The sequence below is a fragment of the Hibiscus syriacus genome, unplaced genomic scaffold (assembly GCF_006381635.1).
Source record: "Hibiscus syriacus cultivar Baekdansim isolate YM2019G1 unplaced genomic scaffold, ASM638163v2 tig00009107_pilon, whole genome shotgun sequence".
Lineage (NCBI taxonomy): Eukaryota > Viridiplantae > Streptophyta > Magnoliopsida > Malvales > Malvaceae > Hibiscus > Hibiscus syriacus.
The window spans coordinates 58,984-72,971 of NW_024062190.1; the positions used below are offsets into that span (position 1 = coordinate 58,984).

General features: G+C 36.1%; 1 pseudogene; it reads right to left on the reverse strand.

The window, feature by feature from the left end:
* Window positions 1-12,592: 12,592 nt before the first annotated feature.
* LOC120203174 lies at window positions 12,593-13,983 on the reverse strand (annotated as a pseudogene).
* Between the last annotated feature and the right edge of the window lie 5 nt (window positions 13,984-13,988).

Here is a 13,988-nt window from a genome sequence, read left to right on the forward strand (position 1 = left end):
TTAAACATATATACAATAAATTAAAGGGTAATTTACGTGTTTAGTACCTAAATTATTAATTTTAGTATGTTTTAGTACATAAACTTTTATTTTTTTTTCAAAACTATACATAAAATTTAATTTTTATTTCATTTTAGTACCCCTGTTAAAAACTTAACTATAAATTTGAAAAAAAAAAGTTTAGGTATTAAACGTATTAAACGCATTAAGTTTTTAACGGTGATGTACTAAAATGCAACAAAAATAAATATTAGATATGATTTTGAAAAAATTAAAATTTTAGGTACTAAAACAAACCCAAAAGATAATGTAGGTACTAAATGCATAATTTATCCTAAATTAAAATTGATTTAAAAAAAATAAAAAAGTAACCCAAAATCGATTATATAATTATCAGTTTACTCATGTATATGTTAATTATTTATTATGCTTATTTTTGTTAGTAAAATATTGCATGATTATATTAGAGTGTTACGCAGAGTAAGATAAGAGCAAGCAACCAAGGCATTCATGCTCATAAAATTACCATAAGATAAACATATGTGTTAATATTTTATAAGGAGACATTATATTGTTAATATAAATAAATAAATTGTGTCACCTTTTGGTAATTTATCTTTATTAATTTAGATGAAGAACCGCAGCTGATGGTGATACGATAATTGGCTGATGTTGAGTTCTCTATCTTCATAAGAAGAAAGAGGAATAATTTATGCAAAATAATTTCAAACCATTTTTTTTGGTTAAGATATTTCATAGTGATCTTTAGTGTTGATATCATACGATTTGTAATGATGGTTTCTGTAATGCCCCATTTTTTGAGTTAGAAGTTATGTGTTAACCCGAGAGAAAATTAAATAAGCCTAATAGGTTTTTGAAAACCCATGTCCAATAATGAGGTGATTGAGCTTGATTGAGGCCCAATTAGTAGTAAAAAATTACTTTAATGATTTGGGGTTAAACTAAGAATGACCAAAATAGCAATTTACTCTATTGATTTCAAAATCTAAAAATCCTTAATTTGTATGAAGCCATTCACGTAGAAATTCTATATGTCTTTTTCCTATATCATTTGTCTTCTTTTCACCATCCCAACTTTTTTCTTTCTCATTCTTATGGTTAGGCAAAGGTGAAAACTTGTTAATCTTCATTCTCATTCTGGATTAGAGAATGTAAGAAATAGAATCCTCCTCCTCCAAGCTTCCATTCAAGCTCATCTTTTAGAGTTTTGGCCATGGAAGAGGTTTAGTGGGGGTTTATGGATTTTGGAGATCCTAAGAGGAATCTAGTTCATTTTAATGCTTAGAATCATGTTTATACCTCTCTTAAGTCTTATAGATAACTTCTAGTAACTCAAAAATTTGATTGTTCTAGTGAGAGAAATGTGTGAGAGCTCAAAGAGGAAGAAAAAGAGAAAGAAGTGCTTAGGTGAGCTTGAGGTTGTTCTTACAACTCTTAGGTGTAAGGTAACACACTTCTAACCTTTCATTACTTCTTATAAAGTTGCATGTGTAGTTTTGGTGCTTGTATGAGTCTATGAAGTATTTGGGTGAATTTGGGGGCTTAAATCATGAAAAAGAGAATTTGTTGTTGTTCATGCATAAATTGGTGACCTTTTATGACCCTTAAATACTAAATAAACTTTAAAAACCATTTGGGTGTCTTGGGGACTCTTTAGGAGAGTTTTGGAAAGTTTTAGACGAGTGAAACAAAGTTTTCTGGGAATATATGGGCAAAAATACAAAAGGTTTTGTGAGGAAAGTATTGAGACCCCATCAAGGAGTACAAATATAGTTCAAATGGTATCGATACTTGGGGCCTAGTATCGGTACTCAGGGATTTGATCAGATTCTAGTAAGCCATTTTGGTATTGGTACTCATGGGAGTATCGATACCTCGAGTAGAGTATGTATACTCTCATATGGGGGTATTGGTACTGAGGTATTTTTTAAAGCATCAAAGGTAAAATTGGTATCGATACTCGGGGAAGTATCGATACCCTAGAAGATGAAGTACCGATATATGAGGGGGAGTATCAGTATCATCATGAATTTTTGGGCTATAAGGTAAGCTTGAATTCGAAGGATGAAAGAAGGGTTTTGGGTTGAGGAAAACCTTACAATAAGATTACAAGTGAAAACCTTAATAATTGTGTGATAATATAAGATCTTTATGAGGTAAGATTCCATAAGAGTTATGCCTTGCTTGATGTTCGGGATAACATTAAGGGCACTTGAGTTACTCATGCTCGACGTTAGTATAATTGAGTTGGGGATTATTTGGATATATCCAAGTCAGTGTTTGGACACTTTAAATACTTGTTGGATGTTGTGTCGATGCTAAGTGGCCCAGCCATATACCGAGTACTCTAGAGGAGTAGACTAGTCGGGTAAGGTTTTGATGCTATGTGACTCGAACCTAGCTCGAATGATAGGGAGCCCAGGTCTCACCTAAGGTTATTTAGTAAGCAAAGAGGGGTGTGATGCTAAGTGACCCCGAGCTACACCATGATGCTTACTTTTGTTGTTATGATTGTGTATGCAAATGTTAATAATCATACTTGTAGCATGTATATATGTTGGATTCATGTAGTAAAGTAGGGTTCCGTGTATGGAATTGAGCTTGTGAGATCAGTGTATGGAATGTGTTTCCGTGCGCAGGTTTTTAAGTGCCAGTTGAGGAGTTCTTCACCAGATTTGGGATTTCCAAACTTGTTCATCTTGCATAATACGTCTTGAGTATTATAGTGGGCATGTACTGTCATAAACCCTGAATATTTGTTTGAATCATAAACTCTATTTTCACTTATGTATTTTTGGAGATTTTTTGGGAGCTCCCCCATATTTAAAAACTTATATTTTGTAATTGTATTATATTTTGGTAGCTATATTATGTTGGATGTCATACTGGTTAAATGATTTTAAAAAACATGGTTAGACACTTAGTTGGTTCCGTATGATATTCTAATCCTCTGAATTTAAGGTCGGGTCAAATTAGAGTGTTACATTTAGTGATATCATAGGGCCAGATTCAGTCTTTCCTAAGACCCACATGCTAGATTCGTTAGGTGTCAATAATGTACATGTCTCTAGAGTGTCAAGTGTACTTAAATGTCTGGAAATGACACTATTGACTCTTCTCATTTCTTGGGAAATTATAGGATAAGGTAAGTGATCCCACTTATAGTTAGGAGGGTCGTGAGGAGAGTCATTCCTCTCTTGCTAGAGACACGAGAGACGAGTTTGTTCCCGACTCCAATGATATAGGTATCCCGAAGGAGGCAGACATAGACGAGGCTACTTTCTTTAAAGACCTCACACAAGCACTATGGCACATCGTGAGGGCTATCCCTAGGACACAAGTTGTACCCACCTCATCTGTTCCACCCCTGTAGCCCTTTAAGAGTCTATTGCTGAGAAAATCTGTCATTAGAAGACAACCGATTTCCTGGGTTCTGGTGACACAACCCTGTAGTTGATGACTAGTAACTCCATGAGACATTTCGTACTTTGTGACAACTTAATCTTACCCTTGAGGGTAACTTAGAGTGTATCACCGCCTTGTTGAAAGGTGATGCGATAGACTGGTGGGAGACCATAGAGTTGGCGCTAAAGCTTGAGCAGCAACATGTTATTGTTTCTGTCAGAGTTCAGAGCAAAGTACATCGACGAGAACCATATCGACAACCTGAGGGACTAATTTATACATTTAACTTAGGGTGATTGCTCCGTGTATGAGTAAGAGAACGAGTTCTTATACTTGTGTCGCTATGCCCAGAAGTTAGTGGTTATGGAGGAGTATCGTTCTATGAGGTTTAGGGAGGGCCTCCTTACTCATCTAGCTTCCAGTCCACTAGAGTTTTCACTGAGCTGACTCGTCAGGCCAAGGCTATTGAGCGGGTCCTGATTATGAGGGCCTATCTTTTGAGTGATATTGTGGGACAAAGCTGTAGAGCCAAGACACTATTGGATCATCCCAGACTTCAGCTAAGAGAGCCATACACTCGTAAGGGTCATGGAGACCTACACCTTCTTAGTCCCAGAGGTCGGGATAGGATTTGATCTGCAGACAGATATCAGAGGGTTGTATGAGGCCACTTTTTCAGTATTTGTAGTGGGCACCAACTGTTCAAAGATCAACTCAGTCATCTCCGATGAGTCGATGATCCTTTTAGAGGGTAGATAATTCCACCTATATATAGCATAGTAGGGGTACCACCAGATCTTTAACTGGTCCTGAGGCTAGGTTGCCTCTCGCCAGTACACCTTTAGATCTTAGGAGGACTGTGAGGTTACTGACATTATCTTAGGTATCTTTACAGTTTTTAGTATGCCTATTAATACCTTAGTAAACTCTGGATTAACCCATTTTTATATTTTTTGTGACCTTATTCGAGAGAGAGTTATCCCAATTAAAGATTTAGAGATAAAATTTCAAGTATCAAGTTCTGTAAGACTAGATGTGTTAGTGGACAAGGTCTACCGTAGGTGCCTAATAGAGATATGAGGATAAAAATTCTAGTCGACTTGATAGTGCAACCATTTCGAGAGTTTTATGTGATTCTTGAAATGGATTGACTATATAAGCATGATGTGAGTTTGAGGTATAGAGCTAGACAACTCACTTCGTAATCCGATAGAACCAAAATGATGGGCAATGAGGAGCTCAGTATTACCTCGAGCATTATTTCAGTCTTAGAGGCCCACAAGTTGTTGAGTGCGGGTTGTGAGGCTTTCTTAGCTCATATAGTAGACACTCGTGTTCTGAGTCTAGAGCTTAAGGAGATTTACACAGTGAGAGACTTTCCTGATGTTTTTCCAAAAGAGTTATCGTGTTTGACACTCGATAGAGAACTATAGTTTGGCATTGAGGTTATGCCAAGTTTAGTTATGGTGCTCATCGCTCCCTACCGCATGGAACTGTTAGAGTTAAAGGAAATTAAGGCGCAAATTCAAGAGCTTATAAAGTGAGGATTCATCTAACTCAACATCTCATTGTAGGGAGCGTCAATTTTGTTTGTAAAGAAGAAAGACGAGTCAATAAGGTTTTACATTGATAATTGTTAATTGAACAAATTAACCGTAAAGAACTGATATCCACTTTCGAGGATTGATTACTTGTTTGACCAGATTAACGGGGCTAGGGTATTCTCCAAAATTGACTTGAGGTCATGCTACTACCAATTGAAAGTTAAATAGGCCGAAACAATGAAGACTAAGTTTAAGAATCGGTATGATCACTATCAATTCTTAGTAATACATTTCAAGATCATCAATGCCCCATCTGCATTCATGAATTTAATTAATATGATCTTCCACTAGTATATGGATCAGTTCATAGTGGTGTTCATTAATGACATCTTGGTATACTCACGTTCGGAAGAAGAGCATGACCATCACCTCTGTATTGTGCTTCAGATCTTGAGGGAGCGTTAGTTATTCGGTAAGTTCAATAAATTCGAGTTATAATTATCATAGGTATCATTTTTGGGCCATGTTATGTCATTAGAGGGTATCCAAGTTAATCCTCTAAAGATTCGAGCTGTGGTTGAGTGGGAGCCACTACAAAATGTGTCCGAGGTGCGCAGTATTATAGGACTTATTAGTTACTATTGTCGTTTCGTAAAAGGGTTTTCTATGATTTTCGATCCTATGACCAAGTTGTTACAAAAAGGAGTGCTGTTCGTATAGGATGATAAGTGTCAAGGGAGTTTCGAGAGGCTAAAGGAGATTTGAATCAAGCACCAGTGTTGACTCAACCGGAGTTAGGTAAGGACTATATTATGTTTAGCAATGTTTCACTGAACAATTTAGGTTGTGTGTTGATATAAAAGGGTAATGTAATAGTGTATGTACCCCGATAACTCAAACTGCATGAGCACAACTACCCCACTAATGATTTAGAACTAGCCCTGTGGTATTTGCATTGAAGATTTAGAGGCATACCTTTTTGGAGAGAAGTGTTATATCTTCACCGACTATAAGAGTTTAAAGTATTTGCTCACGCAAAAAAAGTTGAATATGAGGAAACATCATTAGGTGAAGTTGCTTAAAGATTATGATTGTGTGATCGATCACAATCCGGGTAAGGAAAATGTGGTGTCAGACACTTTTAGTCAAAAGAAAATGTCCTATCTCCAAGCCTTACTTACGCGCTTGTGTTTGACCACCGATGGTATTTCTAGATGAGTTGTAAGTTGAAATCGAGTTAGTTAAAGAGGTGAAGAGACTTTAGAGGACCAAAATCCGCTTATTATCTAAGGTCGAACAAACTCGTTGTGGTGAAACATGTGGTTTTGAATTGAGAAATAGCGATGTGTTGTATTTCTAGGGGTATTTGTGTGTTCCATTGATCAAGGATTTATGAGCCAAAGTCCTTAGTGAGGTGCACTTTAGTCTATTTCAGTCCATTTTGGAGGGAACAAGATGTATCAAGATCTTCTTCAGTTGTATTGATGGTCAGGTATGAAAAAAGAAATATTCAAGTTCGTGTTAAAGTACTTGGTTTGTGAGTAAGTTAAAGTGAAATATTATGTTTTATCACGGTTGCTTTAACCTATCTAGATTCTACAATGGAAATGTGATAGAGTAACCATGGATTTTGTGAATAGGTACCAATGACGTGAATGAAGCACGATGCAATCTGGGTAGTGGTCAATCAATTAACTAAGTATGCTCATTTTTTGTCAGTTCAGACGGATTTCACCATAGGGAGGTTGGCTAGATTATACATTTAGGAGATAGTAACATTACATAAGGTATCAACATCGATTATCTCCGACCGTTATCCGCATGTCACATCGAGGTTTTGAAAACCACTCTACGAGGCCTTAGGTACCTAATTGCACTTCAGTACCACTTTCCACCTGCAAACTGATGGTCAGTCTGAATGTGTGATTCAAATATTTAAATATATGCTTAGATGTTACGTGATAGACCTCGAAGATAGTTAGGAGGATCATCTGTCGTTAGTCGAGTGTGCATACAACAACAGTTACCAATCGAGTATTTAGATGACTCCCTATGAAACCTTGAATAAAATGAAGTGTAGGAAATAATTATATTGGACAAAGCCTAGCAAAAGGAAAATAGTTGGTCATGAGCTAATCATGGAATCTAAAGAGAATGTCTGGTTGATTCAAAGTTTATTAAAGGAAGTTTTTGTTCATTAAATATCGTACGCAAACTTGAAGTGTAAAGACATAGAGTTTGAGGTGGGCAACAAGGTTTTCCTAAAGGTGTCACCTTCGAAGTGAGTGCTTAGTTTTGGGTGCAAAGTGATGTTAACTTTGTGGTTCATTGGACCCTATGAGATTCTCGAAAGAGTCAGACCCGTAGCCTACTGACTAGCCTTATCGCCAATATGAAGAATGTCCATAATATATTCTATGTGTCAATGATTAAGAGGTATCGGTCTGACCCTTCCCACATCATTCTGTTAAATAAAATCGAGGTAAGTTAAGATTTGACCTATAAAGAAGAGACGATAAGAATTTTAGATTGAGATGTCAAGGAATTGAGGAATAATCAGATCCATTAGTGAAGGTATTGTGGAGGAACCATAGTACCGAGGAAGCAACTTGGGAGATCGAGGAAGATATGCAACTTCAGTATCCACATCTGTTCTACCCAGGTAAATTTCGAGGATAAAAATTCTTTTAGGAAGAGAGAGTTATAACGTCCCGATTTCCAGGTTAGAAGTTTCATGCTAACCCGAGAGAGAATTAAATAAACCTAATAAGCTTATGTAAAACACATATCCAATAATGAGGTGATTAGGCTTGGTTGAGGCATAATTAATAGTAAAAAGGGTATTTAATTTTTTAGGGTTAAACTAAGAATGAACAAAATAACAATTTACCCCTTTTATTTCAAAAGATGAAAATCCTTAATTTGTATGGAGTCATTCTTGTAGAAATCTCATATCTCTTTTTCCTCTATCAGCGTCTTCTTCTCACTATCCAAACTTTTTCATTTCTTCTTCTTGTGGCCAAGCAAAGGTGAAGACTTGTTAATCTTCATTTCAATTCCGGATTAAAGAATGTAAAAAATAGAATCATAATCATCCAAGCTTCTATTCTAGCTCATATTTTAGAGTTTTAGCCATGAAAGAGGTTTAATGGGGGTTTATGAGTTTTAGAAACCCTAAGAGGAATCTAGTCCATTTTAAGATTTAGAATCATGTTTCTACCTTTCCTAAGTCTCCTATATGAACTTCCAATAACTCAAAATATTTGATTGCTCTAGTGATAGAAGTGGGTGCAAGCTCAAAGAAGAAGGGCAAAGAGAAAAAGGTGTTTGGGTGAGTTTGAGGTTGTTCCTACAACTACTAGGTGCTTGGGTGAGCTTGAGGTTGTTCCTACAACTATTAGGTGCAAGGTAACACACTTCTAACCTTTCCTCACTGCTTGTAGACCATCATCTGTAGTTTTGGTGCTTGTATGAGTCTATGAAGCATTTGGGGGCTTAAAGCATGAAAACGAGAATTTGTTGTTATTCATGCATGAAGTGATGACATTTTATGACCCGTAAGTACTAAATAAATTTTAAACATCATTTAGGTGTCTTGGGGACTCTTTAGGAGAATTTGGAAAGTTTTAGACGAGTAAATAGTTTTCTAGGCATATTATATCGGTATTGTAAGAATAGTACTGATATTGTTCATCATGGATGGACAAAAATTCAAAAGAGTTTGCAAGGAGAGTATTGATACCCCATTAAGGAGTATCGATATTGCTCAGATGATATCGATAGTCAGGGCCTAGTATAGAGTATCGATACCTCAGGTAGAGTATCAATACTCCCATATGAGGGAATTGGTACCGAGGCATTTTTTAAAACATTGTAGGTAAAATTGGTATTGATACTCGGGGAAGTATCTATACCCTAAGATATGAAGTACTGATATCCAAGGGGGAGTATTGGTACTCTCGTGATTTTTTGGGTTAAAAGGTTCGCTTGAATTGGAAGGATGAAAGACGGGAATTTGGAGTACTGAGCTTGTGAGCTCAGCATATGAAATGTGTTTTCGTGCGCAAGTTTTCAGGTGCCAACTGAGGAGTTCTTTGCCAAATTTGGGATTTCCAGACTTGTTCATCTTGTAGAATACGTCTCGAGTATTATAGTGGGCATGTATTGTCATAGACCTTGAATATTTATTTGAATTGTAAACTATATTTTCACTTATGTATTTTTGGAGATTTTGTTGGTAGCTCCCCCATTTAAACACTTATATTTTGTAATTGTATTATATTTTGGGAGCTTTGGATGTCATATTGGTTAAATGAATTAAAAAAATAGTTAGTCACTTACGTGATTTCGTGTGACATTTTAATCATTTGGATATCGGGTCGGACCGGATTAAAATGTTACAAGTTCTTATAAATTGGCATGCTCGATTAATGTAGTCAACTATAAATTAATTTTGATTCTGATAGATCACGTGAATCCGTCAGAGATCGTATAAATGAGTTGTAACATTCGTATATTCTAGGATATCTTAACTGCCGAGAAATTCTCCGAAGATCAATCTTTTCTGGTGGTATTCTAACGGAAAAAATAGTTATTATTGTCTGTATATAAAAGAACATGAACATATCCCCTAATTTTTCAGTTTGATTTTGGATCGTGCTGATGAGTTTTAGTTCATTATTATAGCTTTTCCTTGTGCCACTTGAAGAGACAATAAACTTTACTGCATTTACTGGGTAAGCTTATATGCTATTCTTCCTGCCTTATATTCTGCTATCATTGGGTTTTCATTTGATTCTGCTTTCCACTATACATTACTTTGCCTTCTTATTCTTTCTTCTTTTATGTCACCTTTGATGATGTTCCTACCAAATACCATGCATATATATATATATATATATATATATATATATATATACACCCCCCCCCCCTTTCCAATACTATGTAAAGACTCGGGTTAATATTTTTCTGCAAAATTCCAAATTCCAGTGGGTTTGTTCGATGTTAGCATGGGAACAAAATATATATATTTTTATGTTAATCTGCTTCTGGTAATTATTTCTTGTATATGGTTAGGCCAAGATATAACATTAATGTGAACAAATTGTACAACTTTAAACTTGACATGACGTCATTATTATTAAAAATAGGGTAAAATGCACAAACGCTCCCCTGACTATAGGATAATGTTTTATTGAGTCCATCGATATTAAAAGTTACAAAATGATCACTTGACTATTCACTATGTTTCAAACTCGTCCTTTCCTGTTAAAAAAATTACGGTCATCTGAGTTAGATGTTAACAAGCTGAATGGGATATGATAAAATTTGATCTCATAATCTCAAACGACTATTATATCTCGGTCAACTTGTTAACATCCAACTCAGACGATCGTTAATTTTTTAACAGAAAATGACGAGTTTGAAACATAATGAATAGTTGGGTGTCCATTTTAACTTTTAATAGTCGAGAAACTCAACAAAGCAATTCTCTATAGTCAAAGAACTATTTTATAACTTTTAATAATCAAAAGACTCAACAAAGTAGTGTCATATAGTCGCAAACCATTTAATACTTTACTAAAAAAAATAAGAATTATATGATAATATAAATGTATTAAAATTTTGAAAAAAAACACGAGAAAGAAATAACAGAAGTCAACTTTAATCATATCATATGATAATATTTATAAAAAGAACTTTAATAATATGGCTTTTTATTGTTTTTATTTTGTTTATAAATTTATATCAATACAATCCTACTCGATATATATTAAAAATTATTAGTGCTCCAAGATGTTTTTTTGGTGTCTAGATATTATTATATAATTGTATGAAAATACAATTATTATTGTAATATTTTTAATTTTGTATGTAATGTTTGGTAATATAAATTATAATCACATAATAATATAAATTTAAATTTTATAGCAAGCAAAAATTGAAACATCATACACATTTATGTATACATATAAGATCTAATAACAATATAAAATTAAATTTATATTCACTCAGCAAATAATTCTAAATTTATATAAAACTAAAAAAGTTTTGCATAGTGTAAGTGTATCCTAATACATATATAAAAGTTTAAATTTTTTATGTCATATGAATGTGATGATATAACATTTATTATCTGACTAATTGATCGACTAAATTGAATTAGATATTATAGGGTTTCATTATATATAGATGATCCTTTTAATTTATTATGTTCATTCGTAATGTTAAAATTCGAATCTTAAATATTATTTAAAAAAGAATCTAACACCTTACGATACTTAGGAGGAGGAAAAGAAAATTTTGTTCTTAATAAGGTATTGAATCCATAATCTAGGGAAAAATTATTTTAGTTAAAATAGATATGGACTTATTCAAGGCGCGATTGTCCCCCTAAAAATTTAAAGTTATTATATATTTTAAAAATTTATGTATTTTTATTAAAAATATGTTTTCGACCCTCTTAAATTTTACAAGTTCAAATTCGCCCCTTTTAAATTTTATAAGTTCAAGTTATCTCCTGACACATAAATTCTTTTGCTTGTCCATTAGTATAAAGATACTCCCTAAAGCTCGCATTTTTGCATGGCGTTTAGCGCATGGAGCCTTGCCGGTGGGTTCTAGGATTCGGGCGGCGGGCATTGGTGATGGATTATGTCCTTGTCGCCGACTTGACGTGGAAACTATCTTACATGCGGTACGAGACTGTTGTTTTGAGATGGAAGTATTGCAGCTTGTTGGTATTCCAAGTACGATTATCGATTCAGTTTGTTATTCTCCTTTACTTTGGTTAGAAACGGCAGTAGCTACGTTAGGTCTTGAGGAATTCGTAGGTTTTCTTATGATCCTATGGAACATGTGAAATGGACGGAATTCGATTGTTCATGATGGATGAGTTCAACCTACCTGGGTAACTGTAGCTAACGCTCGGGCACTATACCTAGACTTTCTTGCTGCTCAAAATTCTGTCAATCGCCCGACTATCAGACCTTTTCACGATGATAAGTGGTTGCCTCTGCCTGTGGGAACTATTAAAATAAATTTAAATGGAGCCTTCGAATCTCTTGAACCACGGCAGTGGGGAGTCATTGCACATGATGAACATGGAGTTGTTCTTGGAGGTCTAGCTCTTCCTTCTGTCGGCTGCTTCGACCCGAACTTACCGAACTTCATGGGCTCGTTGAAGCGGTTACTATGGATCAAGAAGAAGGATGGACAAACGTTGCTTTTGATCTTGATTCTACCGTTTTCGTGAACAAATTTCATAGTCGGTATGTTGACGATTCTACTTTAGGGGTTCATATGCAGTCTATTCGTCGTAATTGTGTTAATTTCAACCAATGTAATGTAATCTTTGTATGTAGTGAAGCAAATACAGTGGCTCACGTGTCGGCAACGCGAGCCCTCCATTCTATGGTGTCTTTCCTTTTGGCTCGAATTATTCCGAGTTTATTGCCAACGATGTAAAAACGGACATGTTTCCACCTTGATGAATAAAATGTCGGGTACTCTTTTATCTTTATAGGACCCCAATCTTATGTTGGTAAAAGGGATTTTTAACGATGACCTCACTTTTTTCAAAAACAAATAATAATAAAGATTAAGCTTAGAGCTTGATTATAGTAAAAGGCCGAAACCAAAATTTGACCAAAAAAGACGCAAATACAAGAAGATACATAGGGATTATGGGTCCAGCACATGGTTCAATGGCCCATTTTTAGGGGTCCACAGCCCTACCCAAGATTCCCGCCCGAGAAAGAGGAACACCTTTCTCTCCCTCTCTCTTTTCAAAGGAGAAACGCTAAAAATCTATTGGATTATCCTTTTCCAAAATCCAATAATTGATTGCCTTTCGGCGCCCATTAAAACCAAAACTCATTTCACAAACATACTAAGATTGATGTTACTTCACATTACATTTCAAATCCACTGCACAATACAAAGGAGTTCATCAAAAGTCCACATCTCGGCTTTGTGAATCACTGTTGAGGGTACCTGCATGTCCCATAACCTGACCAACAAACAATAAACTTATGATTCTAAGTTTAATGAACATTCATGTTAATGGTGGTGTCTTTTGTGAACTTACTTGGATCACTGAAGGTGACAAGCCCTGTTGCCTTGAAATCACAGTTCCAATAGTTCCTGCCGTGCATCTGGTAATAAGCATTCATGGCGTAAGATGCATGAGCATGAACCTTATCCGGCTCAAAGCAATCACCACTTTCATAAACTTCCCTGCAATCAACTCCACCGGCACCGCAGCAAAAATCCAGCACCGTTTGAAGCACTTTCTCATCCGCATGAGGTTTCGCCACGCACCATACCGACGGACCCCTCACTCGACCGCCGTTCATCGACGACATCTTTTCGAATGCGCGGCCGTTGCTGCAGAACTCGCAGCTCAAGTCCACATCGTATACTTTAGACCCATCACCGTTAAAAATCCCAAAGTTCCTCTCACTCGTATCCCCTTGCTTTTTGTTCTCATTAAACAGTGCAAACACGAATATCTCTATCTTGTCTTTAGGCTTCAACGGTGTCCCTTTGCTAGACTGTGCTCGCTCGATCAGCCTTGTGTTGTAAGTCTTTGCATTGTTAGGTGTAGCTGCAGTGTCGCCGGAAATCTCCTTTCGATGGCCACCCGGATTCGGAAACTATGATCTTGATCGACATGTTTCCGAACCCGACAGCATCGATAGCCGACCGAACAGCATCGATCTGTGCATCGAGCATGTTGTGGTAGATGTACCCCTTAGGGTCATGTACCCCCGTGAAGTTCCCTAGCAAGGCATACTCTATATCAACCATACTTGGGTTATCCCTATATGCAAAATAAGGGTAGGCATTGACCATGAATGGTGCACCCGTATCAGCAAAAACCGACGATCGAGCTCATGGTGGGGAGAAGCTCGGTAGCAAAGGTCGAAGACGAGGGCGGGAACGAAGAAGCAAGAATCGCCATGCTATGCGGGGTGGTGACCTTGATCTTACGGTCGAGACCACGTTTTAGTAACA